Here is a 22,891-nt window from a genome sequence, read left to right on the forward strand (position 1 = left end):
GAAAAACAATAAGAACCTTCAAATTAAAACAAAATATCTTATGATACTTGATGACTTAAATGTTAAAGTGTGAAAAGGTCAGGATGGTATGAAATACATGGAAAGGAATATTCTAAGAAGAAATGAGAAAAGCCAAGAGCTTGTGAATTATATAGAAGCAGGGCTCCTTTACATCCTGAAACCTTTCTTTAAGAAAAGAATTGGGCCTCTTTAATTCATACTCACTTCACAACCTGTCCCATGCAAGAGTGTACAGGAGTTTAATCTGGATCTCAGGTGTTGTATGACTTGAAAGTGGCTGGAATTTTCATGGGCCAATTAGCTAGACTACAGGGAAATTGTTTTATAAGTTTGTTGCTTGAGACGATCACTAAGAGCTCACTGAAAGAAGTGTAATGCTCTGAGTTGTTCTTGCTTCATTTATACTGATGATGCAAGAGGATAGTGGGATCAGAAGAATGCAGTAGAACCTTTGGAAGGTTCTGAGTTACCTGAATTTTCACAATGAGGGATTTCAAGTACTTTCTATTCACCCTGTAGTTGATAGTTTGGATGGCAGAAGTAATGTAGAAATTATTGTTGTTCAATTGTTCAGTTATATCTGACTCTTTGTGACCCTATCTATCATAGCACAACAAACCCTTCTATCCATCCAAGCTCACATTAATCTTAAATTAAAGACCAAGATGGCTGGTTACTACAATTAACTTTTGATTTCCTACTTCAGCATTCCAATCACCTGTGATGAGTAGAATTTCTTTTTCTGGTCTTATTTCTAGAAGATGTTATAGGTCTTCCTAGAACTGATCAACTTTGGTCTCTTCAGCATTAATGGTTGAAGCAGATTTATATTACTATGATGTTGAATGATCTGCCTTGGATTTGAACAGATATCCTTCTGTCATTTTTGAGATCATACCCTATTACTGCTCTTCTCACCCTTTTATTGACTATGAAGATTATTCCATTTCTTCTAAGGGATCCTTTCCCACAGTAGAATGTGTAATGATTGCCTGAACTAAATCCATCCATTCCCATCCACTTAAGTTCATTGACACCCAAGATGTTGATATTTAATCTTTCTATCTCCTGTTTGACCACATCCAACTTACTTTGATTCATAGATCTTACACTCCAGGTTTCTATTATCACAAAGATGCATCTGCAGCTTAGCATTCTTTCAAGTTTGGCCCAATTGCTTCATTAATTCTGGTGCTATTTGTAGTTGTCTATTCTCTAGTAGTGGAAGAACCTTTAAATTTTAGGGGCTCATTTTCTTATGTCATTTCTTCTATCATTTTAAGACTGAATGTGGGGTGTCCTGATAAAAATACTGGAATGATTTGTGATTTCCTTCTCTAGCAAATTACTTTTTATCAAATTACTTTTACCATAACTTATCTATCTTAGATAATACTGCATGGCATAGCTCATAATTTTACTGAGGTAACAGCCACTCCATAACAGAAAGGCAATGTTCTAGTAGGGGATAATAAAGGGGATAATAAAGGTGACCAATATTATCAAAAACATCTCTTGCCAAGGAACTCAAGGACTCTATCTGGAATAGCTATAGTATCTCCAAAATGGATATCTGTATCCAACAGAAGAAGGAAGTATAAGAACAACTTTGAGGAAAGGCAAGCAGAGGGATCTAAGTAGGAGTAAATCACAGATAGTGAGCAGAATCCAGTGTTGTGCTCAGGAAAAAGGAGTATTCTGAATGTCTTTCAATTGTTTCTTATTATTAAAGACCCTTTTCTCTGTGAAGATGTCTGGTCCTGGTGAAAGTTTATCTTCACCTCACTTCAATCTTCATTGCTCTCTTTGATGCCCAGTAAAGTAGTTAATACCATCTGATTCCAGGGTATTACTGAACTAGCATTGGAGGTATCTAGGAAAAAGCCTCAATCATCCCCAAGTTTCAGCAAGATTATTTTCAACATACCTTTTCGCCTCTTGCTACAGGCCCTTTTTATGATCCAACAAAAGTTTGTGAAACTCTTCTTTCTAGCCAATAAGTCAACTTCCTGCATATGTCCCTTTTTTGCTTATTCTATTATTTTGAGTATGGTTGGTTCAACAATAGAATTGAAATGCATCAGCAATTATCTAAGACAGAAAGGCAATTTGGGTAATCACCTAACTGCTTTGTATTTCTACCTTTTTGCCTTTTTTTCTAGATTTTTCTCTCTGTCATCAACTTCCAATAAAGCAAAGACCTCTGGGAAAGTATATTTCTTCCAGTTGTGTCTCTTCTCCTTAGTAATCTTTTCCCAAGATAGTCTCTTTGAAGTCCATTCTAAGTAGCTCTATCTTATAGAAAAGCTCCCTTCCACACACCAATCTCCTAACAAACTATAGGCTTCTGCAGTCCATTGAGCCACCTCCAATGGGGATGGATTTGGTGGGGAAGCATTGGTGACTATGCTCTCTATTTTTCATCCTTGAGAGAAAAAAGGACCAACTTTAAGAGCTTTTTTGTACATTCCTGTAGAGAACCGCAGATATTGGGAAATTCTGAAAAAAGTATATATAAAAGCAAAGATACTTACAGTAGGGTGTTCTCTAGTTCACATATACTTAATACTTAGTATGGTGATGTAATGATTCTACAGCTGGCACATGCTCAGTGTGCTGTAATGATGTAATTGTGCTAATGTATATAAGGGTTAAGAAGAATTGAAATAAGCAGATGGGAAAGAGATTCAAGTGAGTGTGTGCTCAAGCTAGATCTCAGACTCAGGCACAGACACTGAGATCCTCCAGAAAGTAACCTCGACATTACACATTCCCATTCCTCTTTGGGAATCTCAAAATCTATTGTTTTATCGTGAGAGTAGAGCACAAGCTTTTTTTTACACCAACATAAGGATTTCTAGCACCACTATAACTCTAAAATGATCACATATTTTTCTATAACTGCTTTCTAGCATTTGCCAATCCCATTTCTGTAATGATTTAAATACTTTGTTTTCCCCCCCTGTGCCATCTTACCTCTCCCCTTTACCATGCTTATATGAATGGATTTTGTAAAGCCAGTTGTTTGATGGTTTCTTAGTTGTGGAAGAGATTTCCAGCTATTTCTGGTTATTTCCCCCTAGAGTTTTCTTGTGACAAGTTAAATTTTCATTCTTCCTGTTTCACTATGCCTGAAGAAGTGAATCTAGACAAGGAATTATCAGATATGTTGCTTTTTAGAGATAATGTTTGTCCATCTCTTTGAGGGGAAGAGGGGAAGGAAAGTTCTTATCACTGGTACATTTAAAGTTCTCTAATCTACAGGGGAAGTATCAGCTCTGGACAAATTACACCATTAGCATAGGATGCCAAGAAAAGTCAAGTTCCCTCAAAACATGGAGTATAGCTCTGTTATCCAAAGAGCCAGAGGCCTGAAATCAACTTCATCAAAATCGCTGCCAGCTACATCTTAGAGATTTAAAGGGATACTTCAAATAACCAGGAACCATATAAAGTACATTGAAAGACATTAAAACTGTGATGCTGAACATAGTGAGTACCAGATAACATCGCAAAAAATTAAATAAACTCTATTCTACTAGATAGAAAACAATGTCATATTGATGTAGGAATTATTCCTGAAATAAATGTCTAGATAGAGTCAACTAACTAACTTTGTTAAAGAAAAGATCAGAAATAGTAAAAAGCAAGAAGAATGAGAAAAAGACATGGCATACAATTGACTAACTCAATAATGAACCATGTAATCAAGGAATTAATGATAAACAGAAAATGGACATCAGCAATGACATTAACACTGTATATAACTCTATAATATGGTTCAGCTACTGTAAAACTATTGCCACAACAGAAAGACCAACAGAACCCAGAAATTGCCTTAATCAGCAAAAACTTAGTGCCAAGCAGTAAGTGCAGAAAGGGGGAAGTCAGAAGCAACAAGGATTTAGAAGATAAACTAATTTGTAAGTTCTTATGAAGGAGAGCAAGAAGCAACTCTGATCAGAATCATCTTGTAAATCAGAAAAACAAAGCAGTATAGATAAAGCCAGTTTTTTTAAAAGTTTAACAAATAAGCCAATTAAACACAGTCATCCTGAAGACGTTTAAAGATGAAAAATGGAACACCAATCATTGGCATATAAATGGAAGAGATTTATAGAAATCATTATAACAAATGTTTTTCATCATCAAGGACTGTGGAACCACTACACAAACTCAACATCATAATCCTGGAAATATGTCTAGGGGAGGTAGACGTGACACTAAAGAGAAGAAAGATAGAATCATAGAATTATAGGTTTAAGGCTAGAAGGGATCTTGGAAGTTATAAGAAAACTAAGTCTTAAAAGAGTTTAAATGATTTACCCAATGGAAAAAAATCCAAACCCTCTGATGCCAAATGAACCATGCTGGAAAAGTAGTTGGATTGGACCAATTCTCAATAGAAAAGATCCATGCAGGAAGAGACAAGTCAAATCAAGTCAATGAGCATTTATTAATTGTGCTAGGCACTGATTGTAAAAGTGCAAAAAAAAAAAAAAACAGTAAGAAGGAGAGAAAAATTCCAAAAGTGTTAGAGGAAAATCTCAGACATAAAAAAGATAATTGTGAAGACATCAACAACCACAGGGTTATTTGTCTGATCTCCATCTATATAAAGTATTTAAACAAGTCATTTAGTCTAATTGAAGACATTTCAAATGAGGATACTAATAAGCAGAAAGTAAGCTTTCAAAAGTGTTTTTCAACACAGGGTCATATCTTTATCATTTTTCAATTGATTGAGAAAAGTAGAGAATTTAACATCCTATTGTTTTTTGATTATGAAATAACCCATTTGATTCAATAGAATAAAATGTCATCTTAAAGGCTCCTTCTAGCAATGAAGCTCCAAAACCTTCATAAATATCACTCAAGATTCCTTAAAAGAAATCACAGGGGGAAAAAAACTTTCAACAATTGATTCAGCAGATTATAAACATGAGGTAAAGCATAAAACTGACAGTCACCAAGGTTATTTACCACTGTGATAGTAAACATTCAGCACAGGGTCCAAGTTAAAGAGAGTTTTTTCCTGTGTGTGATAAGGTGTTTGTGGATGACACTGTTCTAATTAAAAGCCCCAGTACATTGTCAAATTTCCTAGAAGGGTTGATCAAGACTTTGGCCATACAAGAAAGAACAAAAGAATAAAGAATGTCTATAGCCCTCAGGTTATATTATTTGTTTTGATGGAAAATATATACATAATAACAACTTGCATTTATATAGCCCTTTAAAGTTTACAAAATATATTACAAGTTATCTCATTTAATCTTCATAACAACTCTAGAAGATAGATACTATTATTATCCCCATTACTCAGATGAGGAAACTGAGGCAAACAGTTTAAGTGGCTTGCCCATGATCACATACCTAGTAAGTGTCTGAGACTGTATCTAAACTCAAGATTTCCTGATTTCAAATTCAGTGCTCTTCCCAATGCCATCTAGCTGTCAATCAGCATTGTATCTAGAATAGACAGGATAGGTGAACAGTGATTTGAACCTGAATTTGAACAGGAAGAGAATAAACTCTATTGGCTTCAGGAAATTGCAAAACTTCTTTGATAAATCCAAGTTTCCCATGGAAATAAGGGACACGTGGTGTGGTCCAAACAAGGCAATTGCCTCTGAAGCATGAAAAATTACTATTTCACAGAAAGCAATGGAGAAATTGATGGTAGGTGTAAGCAAGCTGCAACATATAACCAATAAGGAACTTAGAAAAAGACAAGAAATAAAAGATATTATCAAGGAAATATATGATAAGAAGAGGAGAAAGTCTGGTTCCATGCTAAAGGATAACCAATGGACAGCCAGAATGTTAATGTTGCACTGATATCCTCACCAAGTCAGGAGAGAAACCTCCAGTATGGACTCCTGATGTTTAACTTACAGAAGGACATCAACCAGAGTTACATAGCATGGGTAACCCATGTCTGGATTACAACCTGAGTCATTGTGTATCATTTTGTATCAACAAGATCACAGGTCCACTGAATGAGTACAAAGTATCCCAAATCCAAAAATGGGGTAAGCCATAATTCCTGCCTTTACCAATTAATTGGAGAAGAAAACAAATAAAAACAAAAAGGGGGCATATGATAAAGTACTTGGTGAAGAATCATAGGCAAAGAAGCTCATTGCTGTGAAATAACCATCCTATAATTTGTCTTTTTTCATAAATTAAAGTTTTAGACACCTTCTGTTTTTTTAAAATAGGATATAATCTAATAAATAATTTCATAAGGAATATAAATCAGAAAGAACCTTCATGATCATCCAAGACAATTCCATTTTATAAATGAGAAAGTTGGTACCCAAGACCAGACCACCAGACTTGATCCTCCCACTGTTTAGCTCAGTAGTTTCTACTACATCATACTGCCTTCACACAGGAAGTTGTTGTCAGAGTCTATATTTGCTGAACCCCCTCCAAATGGCTGTTAACCATGCCATGAATCTCCCTCACCCAGCCTCTCTCCTAATAAGGAAGCCTCTGGAATGTCAGACATTCCTTCCCCAGACTGTTCTGTAAAGCTTGTCTGATTCAGGTAACAGCCATATTCCTCTTTCACATATTCTATTATATTCTACACAGACGTCCAGGAAGTTTGCTCTCATTGAGTACAGAGAGGCAATCCAAAATCAATTTCCAGGAGAAACTAGGAAGAAAAAAAATGAACACAATCTAATTGGGATTCAGTTGCCTTATTTGTAAAATGACCCCAAGTAATCTTTTAAGATCCCATTCCTTTTCCATAATCTCTTATAATTATAAGGGAGTTACCTATAACACTAAAAGGTTTAATGATTTGCTCAGTAATCTTTGTCAAAGGCAGAACTGTGCCATATAAATTTTATTATTGGTTATTATTATTATTGCTATTCCATTCTTTTTCCCATTGGCTTCAAATAGCAACAGTCTGAGATTTTTCATATTTATTATTCTACAGAATATTAGTCAAATAATTAAAACTATTTTTAGATTTATAAGCTCACTGAAAGTATCTTTGGTACAACTATTAGCAGATGGGAAATTTATTATTACTATGACAATAAATTGCGTTATCAAGTTATATCAAGTCAACTAAGACTTAGTAAGTGCCTACTGTGTGGTAAGTGCTAAACTAGATGTAATCAAATATTTAAAATATAAAAATCATTCTCAGTTAATGGGGCATATAAAGACAGCCGGCAGGCCACATTTGGCCCATGGATCATAATTTTCCAAGCCCTGTGCTAAATAATTACTTTCAAAACTCAACTATGTCTACATGGACCCAATCTGTTCTCCCCAGAGTTCCTTTGGTGCCTGATTATTCAAGGCATGTCAGAGATAGATAGGTAATAGGAGGCCCAGAGAAACCAGATCCAGCCATTACAAAAACAAACAAAATTCTATACACACTTAAGAAAGATGGTGAAAGATTAATCCTTCCCCCAAGGAAGGAATTGATCCTGACTTCAGAGGAGATGCCCAGGCAAGGATTCAGAGCACGTATGTAGGGTATAATGTATGGTAAAAGTGAGAAGACCCAGGCTCCACCACTTACTAGCTGTGTGACCTTAGGTGAGCTATAAGAACAATTTGTCTGTCTGGGTTGATGCGGTGAAACAAGATAAATGATAATTGCCAAATAGACTTAGACCACTATAGAAAATGTAAACAGTCATTTTATAGAGGATGGTACACTGTCCTATGAACTCAATTCAACACAAATTCATTAAAATTTAGTATTTGCAAAACATCATGTGAGTGCTTAGTATACAAAAAATAATAATACTAATCTCAACAGGTACACAAAAAATACATAAAAGTTAAGTCAAGAAAGAGAAACTGGGAGATCTCAAAAGACTTCATAGAAACCTTCATTGAAATAAGGCAATTCTTTTTATACTTTCCTAATTGATTCACTATCCTACTTATCACAATGGCTTTCCAAAACTTTTCCATCCTTCCTCACTTGCAGTCCTTCCTCCTTCCCCTTTCAGTTGAGAACCTTTTGCCTTATATTTTTCCTTTTATACTTTATTTTAATAGCATTTTCTTTTTCCAAATAAATACATGCAAAGATAGTTTTCAACATTTACCTTTGCAAAATCTCATGCTCCAAATTTTTCTCCCTCTCTTCTCCCTTTTCCAAGATAGCAAGCAACATGATATACGTTAAACGTGCAGTTTTTCTAAACATATTCCTATATTTGTCATTCTCTTGCCTCATATTTCACTGAAAAAATGGAGCTCCATTCTCCAAATGCTATTTCTACTTCTTCCTCCCCTCCCCTCTCCCTCTTCTACTGATCATAGAATATCCAGGTCTTCCATGACGATCTCTGTCATCTCAGGTTTACATGAAGAGAAAACCCTGTTTCTTTCCAAAGTTAACTCCTTTGCATTCACAAGTGATCCTATTCCAACCCATTTTCCTTAGCAGCTTCCCCTTCTATCACCCATACTTTCACATTAAACTTCAAACTTTCCTTTTCTACTGGCTATTTCCCTGCTGCTGACAACATATCCATGTCTCCTTCATCTGTAGGCATCTAGCATAATTTTTTTTAAAAAAGATTCTCACTTGACTATTCATCCCTCCTAGCTAACAGCCCATATCTCTCCAAGCTTTCATGGCTGAACTTCTTAAGAAAGCGATCTACAAGCAGTGTCTTCACTTCCTTTCCTCTCACTCTCTTAACTTTGAGCAGTCTGGCTTCTCACCTCACCATTCAACAGAAACTACTCCCTCCAAAGTTATCAATGATCTCATGATTGCCAAATCTAATGGCCTTTTCTCTGTCTTCACACTTGTTGATCTCTCTGCAGCTTTATATACTGTTGATCACCACCTTTGCTTACATACTTTCTTCTCTCTAGGTTCTCCCAATAGTCCTCTTTGCTGGTCCTCCTCCTACCTGTCGGAGCTCCTTCTCCTTCTTTGCTGGATCTTCATCCAAGTTTCACCCATTAATATTAGTGTTCCTCCAAAGCTCCTATCTTCTCTCCTCTCCTTTCTTCTCTTCTTTTTTTCTTTTCTCTTCTCTCCTCTTCTCTTTCCCTCTATTCCCTTCTCCTCTATTTATGTCACCTATCTTCTCCTCTTCTCTTTTTTCCTTTCCTCTTCTCTTCTCCATCTATACTAGTTTAGGGAGCTCATCAGTTCCTATAGATTCAATTATCATCTCAATGCAGATAATTCTCAGACCTATTTAACCAGTCCTAATTTCTCTTGATCTTCAATCTCACATCTCCGACACTCATTTAGATATCCCACACTGGATATCCCATAGATATCTTGAGCTCAAAATGTTCAAAACTAGCCTCATTATCTTTCCCCTAATACTGTCCCCTCTTCCAATCTTCCTGATTACTATCTAGAACTACTGAAGTTTCTTAAATAAATAAATAATATGATCAGATTTGTGCTTTAGGAATATCATTTTGGCAACTGTGTAGAGGATAATTTATTGGAGAGAGGAAGACTGAAAACAGAATAATTAGGATATTGTAACAATCCAGGGACAAGAATCTGAACTTGGGTGGTGGCCATATGAATGGAGAGAGGGAGACAGATGTGAGACATAGTGTAGCAACTTATTAGATTTAAAAGGCAAAGGAGAGAAAAGAATGAAGAATGACTCTAAGATTACAAATGTAGATTATTGGAAAGATTGTGCAGACTTCAAAGGAATAAAGAATTTAGGAAGAGAAGTGTGTTTGGAGAGTAAAAATAATGAATTCTATTTTGGTAAGGTTGAGATGGCTCTGGGACATCCACTTGAAAATATCCAAGAGGCAGCTGGTGTTACAAAACTAGAAGTCAAGCAAGAGACTAGAGCTGGACACAGATCTAGGAGTTTTCTATGTAGAGATGATCAAATTTATGAAAGTTAAAGGTATGGAGAGAGAGGATATAGAGAGATCTGAGAAGAGAGCCATGGGGTCTCATGTGGGTGATAAGACATAATAAAAGACTTTGTAAATACTTTTAAAAATTGTCAGTTGCACTGGATCCTTCAAGTTACTATTTATTCATTGGGGTAGCTAAATTTGAGACCTTCATATAAATAAAGAGATTTGCCTCTCCCCACTTAAATCCCCTTGAAGCTGAGGCAGTACACCCAAGAAGTGTCACCCTCCCTAGTTAGCAGACATTGCTCTCTTGAAGAGAGGTTCACTTTTAATTGTAGAGAACAACCTATTTGGTGGAGATATTTTTATCTTCCTGGAATCAGGACCCTTTAATATCTCTGAATCATCTTTCAAAACCAATACCAAGAACCTGTGGGAACAGGCAGAATATGTTTTTACAAAGCAAAACAAAACAAAAAAAAAAAAAAAAAAAACAAAACCCAGCGTCCCTTGCCCCTCCAATACCCAGACACATACAAAACAACATACAAAAGGAAATGTGCTGAGTGAAGGGTGAAACATTAGGGAAGATAAGAATGACCTTGACAAACCCTGAGAAAACCTTCACAGATCTTGGGAGATGATTTATGTTGGGGGAGGAGATAAGCTTAAATCTCACCCTCCAACCCAAACTTCACAAAAGATTCCCTCTCCCTGACCCCCAACCCAAGTTAACTGCCTTAGGCAGCCATCCCATTTCCCCCTTCCTTCCTTTTGTGGATTCTCAGACATTGCTGACTGTGTGGGTATTTACTCTGCCCATTATGTGAGAATATATTATAACATATATTATATATTAATCATATATCAAATTTATATACAAATTGTTTTATTGTATTTTATGTATAGTATTACTATATATTATCATATTCCATATATTAAATATGTTAAAATAAAAATTATATATAATATACATTATGTAGTATATAAGTAGTAATGCAAATAATAGTAATGCAAGAAAGAGAATGACTAAGAAAATAAGTCAAACTCACCTGAAACCAAAATTACAGTTGTTATTCATAAATTACATTAATATGTGATGCATTTTAACAATACTTAACTTTTATATAGCAATTACCATGTTTCAGGTTCTGTACTAAGGACTTTACAATTATTAAATGTGATCCTCACAATGACCCTGAGAGGTAGGTTCTATTATTACTCCATTTCACAGATGAGAAAACTGAGGCAATCAGGGTTAAGTGACTTACCTAGGATCACATAACTAATAAATGTCAAGCCAGATTTGAACTCAGGCCCACCAACTTATCCATTTTGCCACCTACATTATTAATCAACAAGCATTTACAAACATATTTCTTCATCATCAGCAGCAGCAGCAGCAGCCTTCCTATAGTACTTTAAGATTTGCAAAGTGGAAGGTAGATGCTATTATTATCCCCATTCTGTTGTTCATTCATTTCACTCATGTCTGACTCTTTGTGACCTAATTTGGAGTTTTCTTTGGCAAAGATGCTGGAGTGGCTGGCCATTTTCTTCTCCGGTTCATTTTATAGATGAGGAAACTGAGGCAAACAGGATGAAGTGACTTAACCAGGGTCACACAGTTTCTGAGGCTAGATTTTAGCTCAGAAAGATCAGTCTTCTTGATTCCATATCCAGCCCTCTATTCAGTGCACCATTTAACTACCTTTCCCAATTTTATAGATGGGGAAACTAAAATAGAGACCACACAACAAGTAAGTGTTTGAAGCCAGATTTGATCATATTTCTTCTTGAGTCTAGCATCCAATTAACTATGCTACCTATATGTTAATAATATAATAATGAAATAAGTATTATATGTTATAATGAAATTTAACATAACATATAATATGATGTGATATGTTGTGATTACCATATTATATGTATATGTAAAACCAAAGAGAAGAGGAATTCCCTTTTGATAGAGAAATTCTACCAATCTTCATGCCTATGGACAATATTGTACTGATTGCCGGAGCTCCAATGTACCATAGGGCATCCTTGATAAAAATCCATTATCATTGAAAAATAGATCTGTGTTCTAATTCACAAGGGAGAAACAAACTAGATAAAGGCTTCCTTCACAGGTAGACAAACACCTCTCAAAATTTACCAATACGTGTATTTTGAACAACCACTATAACTAGATGATAAACATGAAGAGAAGAAAGCAATTGAGAAACCGTGCAGCCATTTCAATACTTCTTATGCTTCGTATGCACTCCCATTCTCTTTTCCATTTCATAGAATGTAAGCTTCTTGAAGTTAGAGGTTTCATTTATTGTAATTGTATCCCCAGTGTTATAGAAGGATCTTAACAAGTGTTCATTGATTAATTAATTAATTAATTCCAGCTTACTCCCTGCTGCAAAACTCATCTTTGTAGCCCCACTATTCTCTAATAAATGAATGAATCAATTTTGAAAAAACATTTGAGTTCTATGTGCCGAAGACTGGGAGAATAAAGTAAAGCAAGATGATATATAATTACAAATTAAATATAAATATGTAGTTACAATGAATTATGGTTATTATCTGCAGGATGATGGAAAGAAGTGTGATATCTATTGTATAGCATGACACTACAAATCAGCGTGTGAGAATTGGTATCAAGGACAGCACTAAAAATATACCTGGTCAAAAAAAAAAAAAAAAAAAAAAAAGAATGGATTGGTGTATAACAGATAAATGGTATGATGTAATTCCCAGAGCACTGAACTTTGTATCAGGAAAACCTAAGTTCAAACTCAGTCTCAGGCATTTACTAGCTTTTTGTACTTGAAAAAATCCCTTAACCTCTCTGAGCCTCAGTTGCCTTATCTGGTACAAAGTTCAGATAAGTGCCTTATCTGATTCTATGATCAATGAAATATTGTGATTTATAAAGAAAGAAGTTTTCCAAATTTGTAATATATTAGCACATATTCATATATTGCTTTAAAGATTTGCAAAGCATTGCAAAACATTTTCTGTCACTTGAGTCTCTCAATGTTTTTCTCTGAACAATCATGGAAGGACATGGATAAAATTATCCTGGATGAGAAGGCATAAATAGGTACTGATAGTAGAAGTCAATGAGGCAATGAACAATAAATGGAGTGGGGGATTGGACTTTTGAGGTTTCTTCCACCTCTATGATTGTAATTCTATGATTTTCTAATTGATTGTGCTTTACAGTTTTTAAAAATCCAATAATTCTTTGAGATAGGTTGCATAAGCATACAGTATTATTTGTACTTTGTGGATAAAAAAACCAAGGTTAAAAGTATATTGTTTAAAACAAACAAACAATATACCAAAAATAAAAGTAAATTATCTATAATTACATTACTGGTGGCAGAGCCCAAGACAAAAGTAAAGCTCTCCACTTTCCAAGTACCATATTCTTTCTATATCTCTTTCCTGTGCCTTTCTCTCCCATTCTCTACCCAGGGTCCTCATGTTGCCTCTATGAGGAGAGCCCACCTATGCCTTCATTTTCTGGTGAATCTTCCTGCTCTGTTCCTCTTTCCTCCTTCCTTTTATCCTTCCATCAACATTCACCTGGGATCTCATATTATTTCCACACTTAGATGCCTGCTTCAAGGGACCTGTGCAATCTAAATGGTGAACATAGAGAGAGGGAGTTGTAATGCTGCTTTCCAATAATGCAGCTCATAATCCATCCGTAACTTTCCATCATGGGCAGCTCTTGTCTTTTCCCAATCCCTATCATAAATCATCCACAATTGAGTTCACTCCATTAGATTTCTTGATATTGTATGAATAATAATGGAGTATTTCAGCTGTCTATTGGATGTCCTTCACTATAACATGACAAAAAATAATTATCAATTCAGAGAGTACAAACAAAAGACATATACCTTAATGATGAAATCCTAAATAGTAAGTCAATGAACAAGCCATAGAAATAATTGATAACTTTGTGAATGACAATTATGAAGATGAGACATTTTATCCTTAAAAAACATATTAACAAGATAGAAAAAAGTGGATTAATGAACAAAATATTCAATCTGAAAAATTAGAGCCAAGCCCAAAACAAACACAAAATAAGAAATCTTGCAAATTAGAGGAGAAATAAATAAGTTGGAAATTTTTTTAAGTTCATGAAACTAAGAAATAAAACTAAAAAATTTTTCCTTAAAAAAATTGACAAAATTTATAAGCCTTTAGCCAAACTGATTGAAAAGTAGAACCTATCACAAATATGGGTATTTAATTCTTAATGAAACAAAAGATGGAGACAATTATAAAACATAAAATTAATCAATTAATAAAATTGAAGAAATTGAAGAGCTTTTATATAAGCAAAAATAATGTATCTAGAATAATAATAGTAATAATAATAATAATAATGGAAGCAGTTAACTAGGAAAAATATTTGTACCAAATAGTAAAGATCTGATGTAAAAGACATTTGACAACTAACAGAAATATATAAAGAACAAAAATGTTTCTGCAATAAATGAATAGTCAAAGGATATGAACAGTTTTCAAAAGAACTGTAAACTATTAACAATATATAAAAGAATATTGCAAATCACTAATAACAAAAAATACAAGACAGAACAATACCTCACATCCCAAAATAGCAGAAGCAGTTGCAATAAATCAGTGGTGGAGAATTGAGGAAAAACAAACACTCTAGTGGATTATTGTTAGAGATGTGAATTGGTATAAACATTCTGGAAAGCAATTAGAAATTATGCCAATAAAATTATCAAAAAGTCTATACCTTTTAAAGCTAAAGATTCCATTACTAGACATATAACTCAAGGAGGCCAATAAAAAAAAATATTTAAATCGGTATTTTTGTAGTAGCAAAGAATTGAAACAAAGTAGTTGTCCATCAACTAGGAAATGACTAAAAATAGTTTAAATAATATTTAGTTGGGGTCCATGAGAATAGAATATTGAATATAAATTCTGACTTTTTCAATGTGTCAATTGGCTTTGTAAAAAAAAACAAAACTTTTTTCTTTGCATTTAAAAAAACTTTGTTATAAGATATGGTACTCTGGGAAAGTAGAAGGGAAAAGACAGATGAAAAAGAATAATGAAAACTAAGGATATTAATTTTTAAAATCTAATTTTTTAATTTAAAAAATTAACAATAAGATTCATGGTTTCTTCATAGCATTTACTTTCCTCTTATCTCAAATATGTTGAGAAATGATCCCTCAATGACCTCAAAATTATATAATATCCAGCAAAATCCTGTTAAATAGATGTGTAGTGATACACTTTAATTAGACCTAGTCTCAAATGGATAAACAGGGTATTGAGACAAAAATAATCAGAATGGATCCATGAACGCACCCCCTGACACCAAAGATTTTCTACCAACCCCTGTATTTATACGTATCTAACCTGCTCATTATTGGTATCTTCAAAAATACCTTGGAGTTTATTTACCATACATTGATGTTCATATAAACTGTTCTAGCTCCCTTTGTCTATCTCAGTATAAAGCCACCTCAAGCCATTCAATAATTTAGATAGCTGATTTCTTGGCTGGCAACTACAGACATGATTTCATTTTCCAAGACCAAAACAAAACAGGGCTTTGGGTAGAATGGTGTGACAAAAGCAGTTATCTCCTTCACCCTTTTTGTTTGAGAGAGACTCTTACCAATGTCATATATATTATCAAGAAACTCTAGTTTTATATGAGAGGTGGATATAATTGTGTTTTTCCCCCAAAACTAGATTAACTCATTTTATCTGATCCAGCTGCTTTTCCTATCTTTGTTTTCTTTGGTATCATTCATATTTCCTCATTTTACTGTCCAAACGTGATGACTCCACTGTTATTAATTAGGAAAATCATTTGTTATAGCAATTTTGACAGATGTTTTCCATTTTTCATTTTCCTCCTTCTAGTCAAATGCCCTCAGGATGCCTTACTTGACTCTCTCCCCAGGAGTTCTATAAAATTCTTTCTGCTCTACTGTTTCTTACTCTTTTAAGAAAAAATATTGCTCATGATATTATACCATCATCTTTCAGAATATAGCTATATATGGTCTCCTGTCACTATCTCAGGACCAGGACTGTTACATCTTCCCTTTCAGGGTTCTCAGGCACATGAGGGATTTCAGTGTCTTCTCTGCCACTATCTCAAGCCCAGAACAACTGGTTTTACTCATTTGTTAGGGAGCCAATGATGACTTCTCCATTTCCATTTACTTAATTAGCCTTTCCAGAGAGATAGTTATTTCACAGATATAGCAAAAACAAATCTACAAACATTTTCCTTAAAAATTGGGGACATTACATTCTTTAGCATCTCAGTCTCTAACAAAGGATTAGGCTTGCAAGTTAGCTCAGTTCCTAAATTGCATCGATCCCACCAAGTTCAAATCTAAAGGCAATATTTTTTGCCAGCTTTTGTGGGCTGAAGTCCCAAAGGTCACTCCAGACCTTGCAGAACTCCCCGTACTCCTAGCTTTTGAAACTCCCAAGGTTGGAAACTCTACTCTCTACCTAAAATAGAAAAGAATGGATGAAAAGGCCAAGATCTGAAGTCTTTTTTCCTGAGGAGCCATGTGAAGAATTCTGGGGAAGGCAGGAAAAGAGACCCGAGACTCTCTCCTCCTTACTGCTTAGTCTCATTGATCATTAGCAAAGAAATCATCTCAACACAAAGACATGGCTAAAGCTAACTCCAATCCTTTGAAGGCACTGACAATTCTAGATTTGCTGACAACTTAAAAAGTTTCCTCTCAGGGACAACTAGGTGGCACAGTGGATAGAGCACCAGCCCTGAAGTCAGGAAGTCAGGAAGGCCTGAATTCAAATCTGGTCTCAAGTACTTAACACTTCCTATCTGTGTGACCCTGGGAAAGTCATTTAACCCCAATTGCCTCAACCAAAAAAAAAAAAAAAAAAAAAAAAAAAAAAAAAAAAAAAAAAAAAAAAAAAATCTCCTCCCAATCAAATTTCTCCCAAAAAGCTCCTCAGGATTGATGGACCAATTATTGAATATTAACACATGCATTAATCCAAACAATTTTCCCAGAAGCCATTCCCTAGCATTATAATATCCAGGGATTATTAGACCCAGGGAAGGAACCAATACTCTTGTTAGCTTTAACTTTTTAGGAGGAGAGATCCATGGGGCTGAAAAGCTAGTTTATATGAAGTAGTAAGTCTGATAAAGGAAGAGACATATGTCAGATAACCCAAACCATTCCACCACCTGATAGTAAAAGCCCAGTGTCCCTGAGTCCCAAAGCTCTGGAAGTAAACATGATCTCACTAGTATCAGTTGTGATAAGTGATCAGCTCAATCCATGCAGCCAGAAATGAGGGAGTGAAGCGGCTTCTGTGGAAAAGGGACCCACCATCTGTACAACCATCAACTGCTAGCCAACTGCTACTCACAGGGAACTGAGCCCCAAAGTGCTAGGAGGAGCAGTTTTTTCCTAGACCATTGGCCCTGCTTTTAGATTAACTCCAGCGGCCACAGGAGGGATCCTTAACTGGACTACATGGCAGAGCTTTAAAAAGTTCAAAGGTACTTCTAATAAATTATGGGTATCTGAGAAGGGAGAAAGACACTTCAAAGGCACTAAAAATAGGTCACTGTGTTGTCTCCCTTTATTAGAATATGAGCCTCCTGAGAGCAGGGATTGACTTGCTTCTCTCTGTTTCCCCATCACTTAGCACAATGCTTTGCAGGCAGTGAATAGTTAATAAATGCTTTTTCATTCATTTGTCAACCATTCATTCCCAACCTGCTGGTATAAAAATGATTGTAAAGAAGGAGAAGGAGGAGGAAGACAAGGAGAGGAAGAAGAGGAGGAGGAGGAAGAGAAAGAGGAAGAAGAGAAAGAAAGGAGAAAGAAAGGAGGAGGAGATATTCAAAATGCTATAACCCAAGAACAAGAAAAAAGAGGGATAATGTCACAAGCTGTAAAGGAGATAGAGAAAGTAGAAAGAAACTTTACTCCTTTCCTAACCAAGTGAATTAATTAATGTGAATTGTAAAAACACTAATAGAATCCACATCCTTTCTTCTAACATAGGACCAAACAGTCCCTCTCACACTTAAATGTTCCTTTGTTTCTCCTGGTTTGATTCATATTCTGCTACTGTTTAATTAATCAGACCTAAGTTACTGTTAAACCTCCTTTTGCCCTCTTTTCATCCTGTAAACTCATTCAAAGAGAGAGTTTCTCCCCGGCTTTTGAATTACTAAAGTGACATTGCCTGTAGTTGTCTCTACCTTAAGAGTCCTTAGCCTGATTTGTGCTAAGGATCCCTTTGGCAGTCTGCCGAAGCCATGGATCCTTCTCAGAATCATGTTTTTACATGCACAACATAAAAACACATAGAAATGGAGACAAAGCCATAGGACTGTGGGGGCAGAACCTTAGATCTGGAAGGGATCTTAGTGCAATACCCTCATTTTTGGAGATGAAAAACTGGGGCCCAGAGAGGGTATTTGGCCGAGATTCTATGCCTTGTCTCGTCACAGAGACACTTTACGTATGTTCCAAGATGAGAAAATGAGTAGAGAAGGATGTAAAAAATTACCCCATTCATTTTCAGTGACTGAACCTAAATGAGAATGAAGTCCTGATTTCAGGCTGTACTTAATAGTGTGAGAAGCACAGGCTAACCTTAAAATACCAGCCATGGTATTTTATGTAAATGGTAAAGCCTTCATGGCAAAACCCAAAGTATGGTAAGGAATTTCCTCTAGAGGCTCCCCACACTAATCAAAAGGATGTTTTCCAGTTCTTTTCTACTCAGCCCCCAGCACTAAAGAGCTAAGTATATATAATTGGAAATCCTGGGAGATCCCACCCAATATGAGGGCTTCCTGCTTATAAGCAATATTTTGGTCAGAGGTTATTTGTGGAAATGAAGAGGAAAAGGACTTGAAATCTCACTTGATATAAATCTTTTAAATAACCACCCTAGTACTTATCTCTAGGGATTACAATCTATAGTGTTACAATACAAAATAATGATGGTGTTCATAACAAGCAGCATTTGCAGATTCTCTAGATTATGTACTAGTGTAAACGATTTACATATATCTTATTTGAGTCTCACAACAACCCTATTATCATCCTCACTCACTTGACAGTTGAGGAAACTGAGGTAAACAAAGGCTAAATAACTTTCCCATGGTCACACAATTAGTATCTGAAGAAAGATCTGAAATCAGGTCTTCCTAACTCCACGCCCAGCACTCTATCGATTCATTTTACCACTAACTGCCTCATTCGAGAGACAAATTTAAGCAAATGTTCATTGCAGGTCTACTGGATATAGAACATGGTGGATGAGAAATGGGACATGCTCCTGCTTTCTGAAGGAAATTGAGATCTGCATATATATTTTATGGACATATATATGTATATATAAACAACTAACATAATAATGATATTATTATAATGTGTGTGAACAACTAACATATAAGATGACAGCATATGTTAGTGGTGATTGTCCCTCATTCTCAAAAAGGCCCAAAATGACATCACTATGTTAGAATCAAGTTACAGTGTGTCCGACTGTAGCTGATAGACCAATGTGAGCTCAGAATGTTCTACCACAGGTCAGGCACAAATAGTCCGTAAGACAGCATATGTTAAATGCCATTTGAAGCATAAAGACAGACTCTCTTCAGGAATTCAGAGAAGGGATCTCTGGGACCTGGTAAAGTCAAGGAAGACAGCAAACAGGATGGAATTTAGCCCATATCTGGTGAGATGGGTCAGATTTCAATAGTCAGACAGGTGGAGGAAGACATTCTTGGTGTGGAAAAGATCATGAGTCCAATTTAGCTGGAGGGTAGGATTCTTATAGACCAGTGGTGGAAGATAAAGTTAGAGAGCTAGTTTGGGTCTACACGGGACACTCTAAAGAGATTTGCAAAATGTTCATTCTACCAAAGCCAGCTAGTACCCCTTTTCTCATCTGTTCCTAAGGTATTTAGGAGATACCCAAGCCAAAAAGGCTGCTTAATTCCTAGAGAAGGATTCTGGGTTTTCTGTAGGTTGCCATTTAGGAGGATCAGACAGTAGGGATAGTGAATAGTGGCAAGAGTGAATGTGGAATCAGAAAGAGATGGATTCAAATCCCACATAAAATCCATTTTGAGTTTCATAACCCTCAGTAAGTCATTCAATCCCTCTGAGCCCAAATTTCCTCATCTGTAAAACAGAGATAATCATACTAGCAAGTTATAACCAATTAGAACCTGTTTCTTCATCTGTAAAATGGAGACATTTTTATGGTTATTGTGAAGATCAGAATATATCATTTGTGCCAGGTTCTTTGCCATCCTTAAAGAAATTTTTTAAGTGAGCTCTCATTATTATTAATATTGACATCATTGAGGACCTTGAATTGGATCTTTCATCTCCTACGTGCTCCTTTCCCCACTTTCCTTCCAAACCTCTATCATCAAAAATTTTAAAAATAAATTTACCCAGATACCCATTTAAGTTAAATCTGCTTTATTAGCTTTGAATCTACCATTTTCTTCCTTCCTTCCTTCCTTCCTTCCTTCCTTCCTTCCTTCTTTCCTTCCTCCCTTCCTTCCTTCCTTCCTTCCTTCTTTCCTTTCTTTCTTTTTTTCTTTCTTTCTTTCTTTTCTTTCTTTCTTTCTTTCTTTCTTTCTTTCTTTCTTTCTTTCTTTCTTTCTTTCTTTCTTTCTTTCTTTCTTTCTTTCTTTCTTTCTTTCTTTCTTTCTTTCTTTCTTTCTTTCTTTCTTTCTTTCTTTCTTTCTTTCTTTCTTTCTTTCTTTCTTTCTTTCTTTCTTTCCTTCCTTCCTGAGACAATTGGGATTAAGTGACTTGCCCAGAGTTACACAGCTAGAAAGTGTTAAAAGTCTGAGGTGAGATTTGAACTCAGATCCTCCTGATTTCAGGGCTGGTACTCTATCTACCTAGGTGCCCACATCCATCATATTCTTAAACCTAGGCAATTAACAAACAACAAATCAAGATCTAATTTAAAGCTTTTTGCCAATTTCCAAGGTATCAGTACTCCCACTGAAAATTTAACAATCTGCTCTCAGGGAATTAGTTAAAACTAACTTCAACCCAGGCCTGCTTTTCTGCCAGTTATTCCAATATTTTTTTCTAAATTTGGTCAAAGTTATTCAGAAACTGACTTCAGAGCTCAGAAAAGAAGAAAAAAAAAAAGAAAAATGTAATCCTGGACTACAAAGTTCTCCCTTTTTTTTTCAAAAAGAAATCTTCTGGTTAAAGACAAACTCCCCTGACCCTCCAATACTGGCAGGCAAAGAAAGTTAAGTCCATCAGATCTAGCCCTCAAAGGAAATCAAACAGGTTTGGAAAAGAAGGTCAAAATATTAATTCAAATGGAAAAATCAATTTGACCCACTTCACTCAAATTTATACAGCTTGCTTTCAGCAGATATTGAAGACTGAGATTTTTTTAAATGTTATTTTAGGTGTTATTTTTAGATGTTAGAGGAAAAAGTTTCTCTAGTTGTTAGATTTTGTGGACATATGAAGAGAGTTAATCTGTTCTATTAGCAGTGATTGATTCACACTGTATCCTTACCTAACTGTTTCCAAGGCCATCTCCAAGAATCCTGATCTAGATCTTGCCACTGGATCCAGATGGCTCTGGAATAGAAAGTGAGGCTGGGGACTTTGCACAGCCCTTCCTCACTTCAACCCAATTCACTTGCAGATTGTCCATCACCTCTCTGATAACATGGTCCTCTTTAAGAATGAAGGTCAAACAACAACTAACTCTGTTACTCCAAAGCAGATGACATCTTCCCTAGACCTTGGTTTCCTTATTTGTAAAGTAGGCCTAGCAGATTGATCCTAGAAGATAGACACCCTAGAAATACTGTTCATGAGAAGTATCACCTGTGGAGCTGGTGGCCATGCTACATTCAAGTATAATTAGGAAATGATTAACAAAATAAATAAAAATACAATAGAACACATATAATGTTAATAAATGGTTTTCTAAGCCAATATGTGCCAAAGAAATCCTTGTGTAAGTTTAATAAGCCCCATGTCTATTTGAATTTGACACCATTACAATACATCCTACAAAATTAAGAAAAATTTCTCCATTTATCCCCAGAAAACTGTGGTGGCCACATTAGCACCCTGGATACCTTGGAATCAGCTGGAATCAGGATAAGCAAAAGTCTTTATTCTTGGTCTTTAGTAGTAGAAGTGAAGAAAGTGGGCATGTAGGATCTCTGTGACCTCACCTCTTCATCTCTCTTACAGAAGTGACCCTGGCTAGTCTCACTACACCTCCTAGTCACTCTCACAATTCTCTACATACATCAAATGATTGGGCATATCCTATATATATACAAGCATATTCCTATAGAGTATTGATCGGTAGTGTGCTGTTGTCTCCAGAAGCTGCCAATCGCTCTCTGGGAAGAGATCTGCTGTGTCAACTCAAATCTCTTGGACAGATTCTTCTTCCTGTAGAGAACCGTTGTCTCCAGGCAGTTGCCCTTAACTCTTGTCCAGAGAAGTGACTTCCCTTCCTGCAGAGAGCCCCGTCAAGCCTGATATAGTGCAGAGACTTCTCTTATCTCTGGAGTGATGTCCTCTTTTATCCTCCCAGAGAATGGGCGTGGGATAATGCAAGGGCTTCTGGGAAGAACCACTTCAACCAATGAGCTTGCTCCTCCCAAGCACGCTAGCTCTTCCTTAGGAATTCACAAGTCAAACTACCAGGAAAGGCCGGAACTAGAGAATTGTTAAGTACCAACTTAGCACTTAGTAAGAACCTAACATTGATCAATCAGTAATTAGTCTCAAGAGCTCTATTGTCTGACCCCAATGCATTGATTCAAGAGTTTCAGCTCTTTACATCTCTTACTTTCTTTTGTTTTAGAACACAGGTGGTCACGCCATTCCTGACTTCTCAGGGATATGAGAACCCCAAAAAGGAGGTGATCACGGCTTCCCTGACTTCTCAGGAAAGAGGTGAAAACACT

At 35.8% G+C, this 22,891-nt stretch overlaps 1 protein-coding gene across 1 annotated transcript in view; it reads right to left on the reverse strand.

Moving 5' to 3' along the window:
* GJA5 (gap junction protein alpha 5) overlaps window positions 1-22,444 on the reverse strand; it is a 67,924-nt gene extending 45,480 nt beyond the window's left edge. Inside the window, exon 1 of the mRNA XM_074263275.1 lies at window positions 22,046-22,444. The gene's annotated coding sequence lies outside the window, so the exon portion shown is untranslated. The remainder of the gene's footprint in view (window positions 1-22,045) is intronic.
* Window positions 22,445-22,891: the final 447 nt, after the last annotated feature.

The sequence above is a fragment of the Sminthopsis crassicaudata genome, chromosome 4, assembly GCF_048593235.1.
Source record: "Sminthopsis crassicaudata isolate SCR6 chromosome 4, ASM4859323v1, whole genome shotgun sequence".
In the NCBI taxonomy this organism is placed as follows: Eukaryota; Metazoa; Chordata; class Mammalia; order Dasyuromorphia; family Dasyuridae; genus Sminthopsis; species Sminthopsis crassicaudata.